This window comes from Falco punctatus, assembly GCF_963210335.1.
Source record: "Falco punctatus genome assembly, chromosome: 7".
In the NCBI taxonomy this organism is placed as follows: Eukaryota; Metazoa; Chordata; class Aves; order Falconiformes; family Falconidae; genus Falco; species Falco punctatus.
The window spans coordinates 43,235,006-43,246,137 of NC_137587.1; positions in this window are offsets into that span (position 1 = coordinate 43,235,006).

The following is an 11,132-nucleotide window of genomic DNA, read 5'->3' on the forward strand; positions in this document are numbered from 1 at the left end:
ATCAGAATATCACAGAATTCTAAGAATTTATGCTTTGATTAGGGGACTTCTCTATTTAATATTTTCAAGTAATGGAGAAAATACAGTTCAGCATATTCTTTATTTAAAGCTGAAGACGGAAAATGTACTGCCCTGGAGAATATATCAAAAATACGTTGTTGTAAAAGTGAATACTTGGAATACTTTTGTATTTGAACACACTAGTGCTAAACCATCAAGAGTATCTCAGCTGTTGGTGAGGCCCTAAGTTTGTTCCTGAAGGCAGTGCCACCTTGAGCCCCTGCAGCCCCTGCCTCCTCCCCACCTAGTTTCAGCTCTCGTATCTTGTGTGTGCCACCCTCTCCGTGGTCAAAAATCACATATTTATGTAGCTTCACAATGAACTGAATCAAACAACGGGCTTTTTTTTATTCCCCATGGGGCTATTTTTTGGCTGGCCCAGTTCCCCACTGTGCTCCCCTCTCCAGCTGTATGTCAGATCTTGTGCTAGCACAATAGAAGGGGTGGCACGAGGGGAGATGAGCGGCTGGGAGGGGGGTCCTTTGCCTAAACCAGCTGTGCCAACTCAAAGCACATCCTGAGCTTAACTTGGTCTCTGTCTCCCCCAAGCATCCTCCTGGAAGCTGAACTCTTGCATTCACCTCCTATTTCCTGATAAGGGAAAAAAGGCAGCCCAGCCTCTTACGTACAAAGGAGGCACATCTACGCTCTCTGCCCTCTTTATGAGAACTGGAAACCTTCCTGCGTTCCACTCACCCCTCAAATATGCTCTGGAGCTTTCTTAGTCTTTCTTGAAACAGACTACGTAGCGCTCCACGCCACTGGGTTCGTGTGGTTGGCCTGGCCCGAGGCCAGGAAGGAGCTGGGCCCCTTGTCTGGCCAAACACCAGGAATGGGTCCCACCTTCCTCTGGTCTTTGTGCCCTCCAGCTGTGGGCCCAGATGCAGCTGTGCTGCCCACGCTCAGCAGCAGGCCCCATGCTGCTGCCCTGCGCCCCTCGCCACTCATGCCATCTGCTTTTCTGGGTGTTGCGATAAGGGGAGACAGTCATCTCATTTTCGGTCCAATACTGAAAGCTCAGGATAATTCCCTGCATAAGTTAAGGAAATGCTGGCAGTATCTGTTAGTGTCCCCCTGTGCCTGCTTCTGAGTTAAGTGTTTCCTAATCTGAAAGGGTTAAAAATCAAATGCTCTGATTTCCCTAAATCTCAGTTGGTTTGATGCTTGTCACAGACTTAAAGACCTACAAGATGAAGCGTGACTAATTTGACTTTATAAAGTCTGCTGAAGGCTAGAAATTAGGAACATGTTTTTAAAAGCTGACATTTCTGTAGTTCGCACTGTAAACCACTTTTCTGTGTTTTCTTCCAACTTCCAAAAAACTCCTAAAATATTGCTGTGCATTGTATTCTTGAGACGTGTTAGCAGGCTGAGATTTTGAAGGAGGAAGATGCCAAAAAACAGGACACATTTTATAAATTAAGTGTCTTCTGCCACTTCTACAGTCACTTCTACAATTCTGGAATTGATTGTGATTTTATTTTATTTTTTCATGCAGAAAGGCAAATCTTAATTTGTTACAGGGCAACAGAGCTCATGACTCAGGAGTCAGTTCATCATGGCTATAAATATTCAGCTCTGAAACAAACAGCCCATGTTCCTTTCCATGTACATGTTCCTTTTCATGTACTTGACTGACCCGTGCCAACTTTACAAGACAAATGCTATCCATCTTTCTCAGGGACGTTTTTGCCCTCATATGTCTTATAAGGGCTTTTTTAAATTTAGGTCATAGGAAAACAATGTTGCATATCATGCTTTTAGAGAAACTTTTTTTCAGTAATTTGTGCACATTCCCTATATAAAAGTACTTGAAAAGAAGTTTTTAAAGTTGCATACTAATGTATTCAAGGGAACATAACAAAATTATGAGATGAAAAATCAGCAGATAGTCCAAGGCCAGATTTTGACTGTCTAGTTTGGCACACCTCATCCCAAGAACATAGAATTTCAGAATTGGTCAGTATCTTCGATTCTCTTGCAAGAAAATGAAGAAGTTTTATCTTTTCCTGTGCCTTCTGGCATACTAAAACTATAGCAAATCTTCCTGCAGCTACAGCCACAAAAACGATGCTGCATCTAGCATTTCCTGTGGGAGAAAAAAAAAATATTAGCCCTTTCAGAGCTGTTCAAGAACTTCCCTCTCTGACGAAGTCCTGATGCTGCTGTGGTTCTTACTCAGCTGTGATTTAAATCAGTGAGTTTTTTGGGGTCTGCTTTTTTTTTTGGGTTGCAAATAAGAGCTGATCTTAGATAAGTATGTCTTGTGGTTCTGTAGGCACCCCAAGACTCCTGACAGGGAATAAGAAGAGAGCATTCCTTAAAGGTCTCCATATACTGGAAGCTGTGTGGATTGTGGGAAATCCACTGGAAATCAGGACTGTGCAAATCCTTGGCTTCTCCACCTGTCTGCCAGGCATAGTGTCACCAGTGTCAGCAGTTGCCGAGGTCTCTGCAGCAGCAGCAGCGCTGCCAACATGAAAAATGCAAAAATCAGTGTTTCCCCATCTCTTCTTCCCCATTTCCGCAGATATTAGGCTGCTATTTTAAAAATCCATCCTTTTGGCTCTTTGTTTGCTTTTTTTTTTTGAAATGGGAAGGTGTGCTTTCTTCTGGTTTTAAAGCAATGACTAGGCCTAAGAACTTGCCGTTTTTAATAGTCTCACATGTTCAACTGAACCTACACACCTCAGTAATACCTATTCTCTCCTTTTTTAGGTAACCATCCCACTACATTGGGGATGGTCACCAGAGGGACTTCAGCTTCTGACCCCCCAGAAAATGAATGGGAGAAATAGTATAATGTCTTCCTCTCCATGGCAATAAGCCCCAAGACCATGAAAGTTTGTGGAAATGCAGATATGCTGGCTAAAAATAGTTTGCAGAATAGCGTAGATTACTTCTGGGTTTGGCAATAGATACACTGAACTTCTGGTATCGGTTATGCTCCTTCCTTTTACACAAGTCATTGTTAGAGCATTTGTTCGGGATGCTAAAGATGGTGCTCCTGTTTCCTCGCTGCCTGTGGAGTTACTACTGGTACCTACTGGTAGAGTCCTAGCTACGAAACTACTGGGGCTCTGGTTTCTAGCCATTGGTTATTTAATTACTTATGCAAAGTGGAAACATTTTAAGAAATGAGATCTAGAATACCCTTCCTTCAGGAACAGGATCGATACAGTAGTATTGTGGGAGAAAATAAAGGGTAGGATCCCTTGGAACTGATGAAGAAACTGTCTTACTACATCCCATAGCCCAGGAGAGAGCTCGGACCTCTGAGCTGCACTGCTGTCAGGTAGATTAAATATAAGTTGTATACACTGACATACGCTGTAAAACATGACACTGGCACAGTCTGCGTGCCTGGAAGTGTGAGGATTAGCCCCACCTAGTCTGCTTTCAGACAGGGTTGTGTTTCACTTGGATTTTACTGGCTGTTGCTAACATGGTCAATGCTTCCAGAAGAGACAAAGGTCCTGATGAACAGTAACTTAAAAACTGAAAAATAAGGTAATTAGGACACAAGAAACCTTACAGTAATTGTTACAGTTCTTTCAGCTTTAATTTGCTGTGCAAAGAGTTAAATAGTTCAAAAGCAGTTTCCTTTGGAGAATGTTTATTTGATCAAGTTCACTGTGGCTTAGACCCCAAATAGAAATATTAGCTTCAAACAGAGGACTGCTATGAAAGTAGGAGAAGTCTGTGGCCTTCCAGACCTCACAAGCTATGTTGGTTTGTTACGCAGAGTCAAAACAAAGATGTCCCTTAAAACACATATACATTAACTCAGTGTATTTCACACACCACAATCTTTTATCTCAGATCTGCTTTTTTCCCCAGTCATTGGGGCTGTGCCAAAGTCACCGAGATCCTGGATGAACTATAGACTTCTCAGTAAAAAGCAGCATATATGGTAGGATTGGACCATCCAAGCTACTTCGATCATTAGAGAACAGGCTTTGAGCACTACTGCTATTTACTAAGCTTGAAATACTACATCCTTTGGATTTTGGAACAGGGTTTATCTTTGCTTTTCAATTCCCTTTATATTGTGGAAAGCAGGGTGAGGAAGAACCCAGTGGGTGCTTCTCTTCAATGGAGCCTTGAAGATCCTGTTAGCTGAGGGTGTTGGGGTTTTTTGGTTTTGGTTTTTTTTCAGGCCCTTAGCTGGCTGAATCTTTGGACTTCTAATAACGGCACTAAGCGTTAGAAAAGCATTATTAATACATGATGACGTACGCCAAGTTCAACCGCTTAATGTAACGGTCAAACCCGTGCAGATGCTATTAGTACAGGAACCTGGTATCACGCCAGATCTGGAGCGTTATCCTTGATCTATCTCCAGATCCTCCTTTTATTTGTAAACATCCAGTTAATCACAGACTTCCTGACTTTGATGAAGTGGGAGAGACGGCATCCCTCGCAAGCTGCCTGCAGCGCTGTGGCCGTTGGGGGCCGGGCGCTGCGGCGCCACCTGGCGGCCAGCCGCAAACGCGCCCCTGGCGTTGGGAAAGCTCAGCGCGTTTCCGCAGTTGAGCAGAGGTCACAGGGCGAGGGGGCGGGCGGGGGGGAGCGCGGCAGATCCTCCTGCAGCTGTGCATTCCTAAACCAGCTTGTTTGTAGGGTAGCTAGCGAGTTTGGGAGTCTGGGAGGAGGGCACGACATTTTACCTCTAGTGGATTGCAAGCTAAAAGCTGTTACCAGTGCCAGCAGCTCCCTGGTGTTTGCAGTTCTGTGTATGTATGCCGCAGTTGGCACTGATCAACAGTATTTTTGCAGTCTCATCGGAAAAATGTAATTTAATATTCACAGGCAACCTACCTTCCCACACTCAGAGGTGGTCCCACACAGCATAGTCTGTGTATTTGAGGGTGGTGGTGGTGGATAGAAGCTCAGTCATGCCGTGTGAGCTGTGTATGATCTGTAAGCAACAGAGACCTTTGACTGTCAAATGCAGGCTGGCATCATAACAAGCAGTAACGTTAAACACTGATGTTGCCTGGGGAAAAATAATGTTCATGTGCATACTATAGTTACAGTACCTTTTTTTTCCTCCTTCATTAGTTTACAAACAAACAAAAATTAGTTTACAAAAAAAGCATTCCCTGACCTTTGAGCTAGTCAAATAGGAGCTGCTTTGAAATAACGGCATCAGTCCAATGAACCCCCCTCCAAGATTTGAAGAAGGTATTAGGCACATGGCCCAGCTGCCAGAACCCACAGTACTTTGAAGCTAGCAGTTTGCCCAAGACCTGCTTCCCCATGGTCACATCGCCCTCCTGGCATGAAACAAAAGCCATTTGTCCCAGATGGCTTTTTTGCCCCCCCCCATCAAGTATGTGCCGATGGCACGGAGGGCACATACCAGATACAGGCAATTCTGAGCCTAGCCTGTGCCGCGAGGCCTGGCCACGTGTCACACAGGGCAGCCTGTGACGCACACCGAAGTGTGGAGCACCACTCAAGGCTTTCCTCTCAAAGGTGTGCCAGGGAATGCAGCCCTGAGCTGGCTTGGAGGATGCACCAGCAGGTAAGTAATGCAGACAGCTGATAAACCTGGCTTCACCTGCAGCCTCGAAGCCTTTCCTGCTCTGCAGCGTAGACACGACCCTTTGGTCCAGGGTCGCCATAGCGTGCACAGAGACATTGTGTGTGAATTAGCCAGAAGCGGGACAACCGTATACATTGTACTATGTGATTTACATATCCAGAGAAAGAAGTCAGCATACCGAGAAGACAAAACCCTGAGGACTGTCTTTAAAAGTTACATCCACATGTTTCAGATTTCTCAACTGTTCTTGTTGGCTGCAAAGCTGCTCATATTTGTCATAAATTACTTTGGTCAAAAGAGACTTACATTAATTGTAAATATTTATATAATTTATCTGCATTTAACCAAAAATAAGAATTTGGGGAGGGGAGTTCAGTAAATATGTAACAGTTACCTCTGATTTAGGCAATAAAACAAAAAACCAACAAACAAAAAACTCAGAGACAAATACAAAGCGGTAGCAAGTATTCCAGGGTGAGCATGTTCCAAGCTATGGTCCAGGCTGAGGGGAAATAATACTTGTGCAGTTTTTTGAGCATCCACTAAGCCAAGCCATAAACCACTGCTGGAAAGTAACACATACAGTATCAAAAATAACTTCTGGGCGGCTTGGGAGGCAAAGTTTTTCTTCAGCAAATCTTTAGCTGTTTTGAAAATGGAAGGCAAAGGAGAAAAAACCCAAAAGTTTCTGAAACGAAATAAAAAAAAGTTGTTTAAGTTATGTTTTGGTGGGCTAGGGGTTGAAGGAAATGAAGCATATGGCTTTTAAACAGAGTTCCTGACTCTGGTGGGTGCTCTGAATATAAGCGAATGATGGGTGTTTAGAGCAAAGCCACACCGTTGTGAGGTGGGAGGGACCACATCATGCTAGCATATACAGTACTGGAGTGTGGGCTTCTGACTTTTAATACTTTTCTTGCATTTCTTTTCTGCATGGCAGTAGTGAAATAGGGACTTCTAAGCTTCTGAACAACTGAGAGAACCAGGTTTGAAGAAGACATGAGGAAGAACTGGTCGGCAAAAGATTTCATAAAAACTCAGAACCGCGTGTGCCAGATCTGAATTGGCACCACCTTTGCTTTTTTGGCATACTGCAGCAGTCGCAAAAGGCACCAAAGCAATCAAATTAGAACACGCAGTAGAAGTTGTTTTGGACTCTTCTCTGTATTATAATACTTTTTTCCTTGTGACTATTATTTACACCTGTTAAAAAAACAAATATGAAGTCTCCTTTCATGGAGCAGACAGCCACAAGAGGCAGATGCCAGGTGTTAAGGGCTGCGCTGAAATGAGCATGCAGAATATGCTATTCATGTGCTGGAGTGCTCCTTTTCTGAAATGAGGCTTCTTCGAGTTTATGTCAAAAGCTGTCTAGATTTTTTAGTTCAAACATTAGAAGTGTATACTTGTGAACTAAAACTTGTGTGTTTTCAGACAGTACAATGCTAAACTATCAGTGTTAAAAAAGAGGGGAGGGTGGAAAGAGTATGAGGTGAAAAAAAATCTTAAAAACTGAGGACAAAGGATCCCTGAGGAAGGACAGGATGGTGAGAGAGATCCAGCTGACCTGGTTCCCCCTGCTGCCATGTTCATCATTTGCAAGCTGAAGAGCCCCTTCCTGGAGCACAGTGCCTGTATGCGGAGAGTAAAGAAATGGTGCTCTGGTCTTATTACAAGAACAGTGAAAAATTTTTACCAAAAAAGAGATGAGTAAATGTGAAATAATCTTCACAGCGCACAGGGTGCACCTTGTTCCAGATCCAAACTTGGCAAAAGCTGGCTTGAAGAGGAGAATCAGGTATTCATGTTCAGATTTGAGCATTTTAGGAATTCCAGCCAAATTAACGGGGGGAGAAACCTAACCAAAAAACCAAGGCAGTAGATGTTTCAAATTAGGCCAGCATGGATTACAAAAATATTAATTTCTTTTGCTTCCCACAGACAACACTGGATCAGATAGAGACATGTAAGCAGACTAAACATGCTGATCTATATTCCGCTGTAGTTACGCATCTTACTAATTCTACTCATGACTATAGAAAGATGTTTCTTTGTTCAGTATAACTGTTATCTCAAGAACAGTCTGTCTATAATCTTATTTATAATTGGCATAATTTTCATTATTGTTGTTATGAAGTGTGTAAAATACTGTCTGTATTGCAGCTTGTATAGGGCATGTGTCTGTGCTTGCTTTACTCTTTTTTGAGTTTATAAAGTTGCTATACAAATGCAAGAAAAGATGTTCAGATATCTTTGAATGTTGTTGCTTAATCTAATTACACAGTCCCAATTATTTCAGCATATAGATGTTGAAGGTAGCAGCTCTATTAACACATAACACCTTAAACATTAATATAGGTATTTTAAAAGCCTTCAGTGCAATATTGGAATGTCAACTTCTGTCCCAGTGGCTGTGCTGGAGCAAAGGGGAAGATGGTGAATGTCTGGGTAAAGCCAGAGACCACTGGGGACTCCACAGGGAGAAGGCGCAATATAGCTGGGAAGTCTAATAGAAAATGGGATGGCCTTTCCACAGGGAACAGGAAGGACCTTCACGGTAGGACCACCACACAGCAGAGAAGAGAAGGGAAATATGTTTATAGCATCACCTAAAGATAGGCCTTCAATGGTACACTAAGTATAGGACAACTAGAACAGGCTGTTACTGTTCTGTAACTTAGCAATTATTTGTAGTCTCTGTAGAGTATCAGTGAAGACATTCCAGGTTAGCTTTCATCATCTTTAAAGCTTATTCTGTGCTTTGATACAGTATCTTTAATAAAATATTCTTACAAATCTGCTTATTATTCTCATTTAATTCCATCTTATACCTCAGTTAATAGCAGTCCTGGTAACAGGGTGAAGTTCCTTTTACCAGCTGCTTCATCTACTCCTGTGTTTTTCCCATTCACCTGCTAAGAATGACAAGAGGGACAACTGAGATGAGTAAAGATCAAAGAATCGCTGGAATGAGTAGATAAGAGAAATTTATAGCAGTGCTGCAATTATTATAAAAATTCTTCACACTAAGCATTTAATTAATTTGAGAGATTAATCAAATTATATTGATCTCTGAGCATGAAGTATTGGTCTTGCCTGTGTTTACACAGTTTCCCATGTTTAAGACTTAGCATAATTTTCCAGCTTTACAGTTACTGCCAATAATTACAGTATGTCGTTTAACCCCATTCACAGCACTTCTCGACAAAATTCTCTGTTTTCATTTATTCACCCCCTGGACCATATAGAGTATCTTTTTACTATCTTCAAACAAGACCAAGCTGAGTTTGACTTCAAGTATACTAGAAGATGAGATTAGAATTCAAAATAATCCTGGGAAGGTACACACATGATCCAAAACCCTAAGATGTTATTTAATAGGAACAAGTGCAATCTGGGATCACTAGGCGTGCAAGGAAAGGAACAGCTGCTTAATTTCCATTGAAAAGGATCAGCGTGTTATTTTGGATCAAATTCTGAAAATGAGTCTGCAACATCATGCTGTTGCAAATCAATCTAAAAAACTGAAATGTCTAAACTGGAGTACAGTCTGGTCCTTCAAAACTGCTAAGGTGTGAGCTAGTAACATCTCCAGTTTTGATCACTGACTTGATACAAATTGCATGCAAAGAATCCAGGAGAAAGCAATGAGAATGTCTAGAAGGCGAGAAAACTTTGCCTTTCAGCACAGATTGCATGATTTTAGGTCATGTTACAAAAGAGATGGTAGAGAGGAAACACAACAATTTTCATATCTATAAAAGCTGGTTGCAAAGAAAAATGGAATAACTTTTTCTTATATTCACATATTTCTCATATTCACAATCGATAGGAACAGAAATAATTGTCTTAAATTGCAAGAAAGGAGATTTTAGTTAGACACAAAATGAGACTAAAGGATTTACTGAGGTCCTTTTCTGGTCTGATTCTACGATAACTTGCAAACTATTTGCTTTAATAAAGTCCCTTATTTATTACTATCAGTAGAGCCGGCACTGGCTGCAAGAAAAGGAGGCTGCAGTTACAGGAAGGTAAAGAACTGACTGCCTAAAATGCACAGCACACCAGTTTATCAAGTTAGCACTAGTGATACTAACCTCAGCTTTTAATCACACCTCAGCAAACTGTCAGAAGTCTATGTAAATAAATTTGCTTTTAAACCACTTAATTATAAAATAATTATTCCTTGAAACACCAAGCATTAGTTTAATCAGTGTTGACAACTTCAATGATTTTATTGAGTCTAATCAATCTGAGGCAGCCTGGTTTTAGTTGTGAGATGGTGTAATCAGCTATTTTATTTATTAAAAAGAATTAGCTCTGCAAATTATATAGAAAATTGTAAAAGTATAATCTGAACATATGCCAGAGATTAAAAAGCCAGAAGGTGAATAAAGCCACGTGAGTTTTTTAAGCTCATAATTTTAAACGAGGTTTATAATTTTAGGAGATCTGACTCATGGTTTTTGAACTTCTGGTTTGGCAATACCAAATTACCATGCCCTATATTCTGCTGTTCTGAATATTTCCATATTATTGATATAAATTTGTGTAATTTGCCAAAAACATGTTATACTGATTTGCAGGACTTTTATTTTGTTATTCACAAAAACAAAGGAACACTTACTTAAGAAAGAACATATAATGTGGCTGCCTTTCAAATTAACAAGGTTCATCTGTGTGCAAAAAGTGGAGGTATATAAAAACAAAGGAACACAAAAAAGGTATGTAGTTCCCCCACACACCCTGCAATTTTTTAACACAACAGCACCTTGTCAGAAGAATCTTGTCATTTCATACACTGGTAGTTCTTGTCTGATTTTCAATTACTATACATATATTTACAAATATAAACGAGATTAAGACTTTCAGTGATGAAAAGATATTATGAAAAACTATTATTCATTCTTAGAACAGCTGTTGCTTAGACTTTTCTGAACTGATTGCTGTATTATAAAATAATTCAGCCTCCCCAATTCAATCTGATTTATGCAATTTTCTGTATAGTTTTACTAGGGAGATGAAATGGATATGAGGGAAACAGATACCAGAATTTAAGGTCTAAGATCTTCTGATTTTCAAACCTGAACAGACCATTGCATTTCAAGTTTATAATTTTAATGATCCAAGTGGCTGATGTCTGATTGAACTGTAAATTGTGTTCACCCCTATTTTTATACTACGTTGCCTTATGAAATATGTGGAGGAAAAAAAATCTTCCTTTTATCAAGATAAAGATAAGGGTTGAGTTCTCAGTTCTGCTCCAGATACTGAGCTCTTGCTTCACTGAAGAAATCTAAATATCATCTTCATTTCTGGCTGGGTGGTGTAATGGAGAATAGCCTACAGCGTATTACGTAACGCTGCCAAACAGGAGACATGGGTGCATTATCAATCCTAAACACAAATAAATGGATCAGAAAGAGGCCTGCTGCTTCCAGAAGTGCCAACTTGCAGTTCTGGAAGTTACTATGACAATATGGCTTACAGATTCAGGATGGGGGAATAACAGCGAATGCTT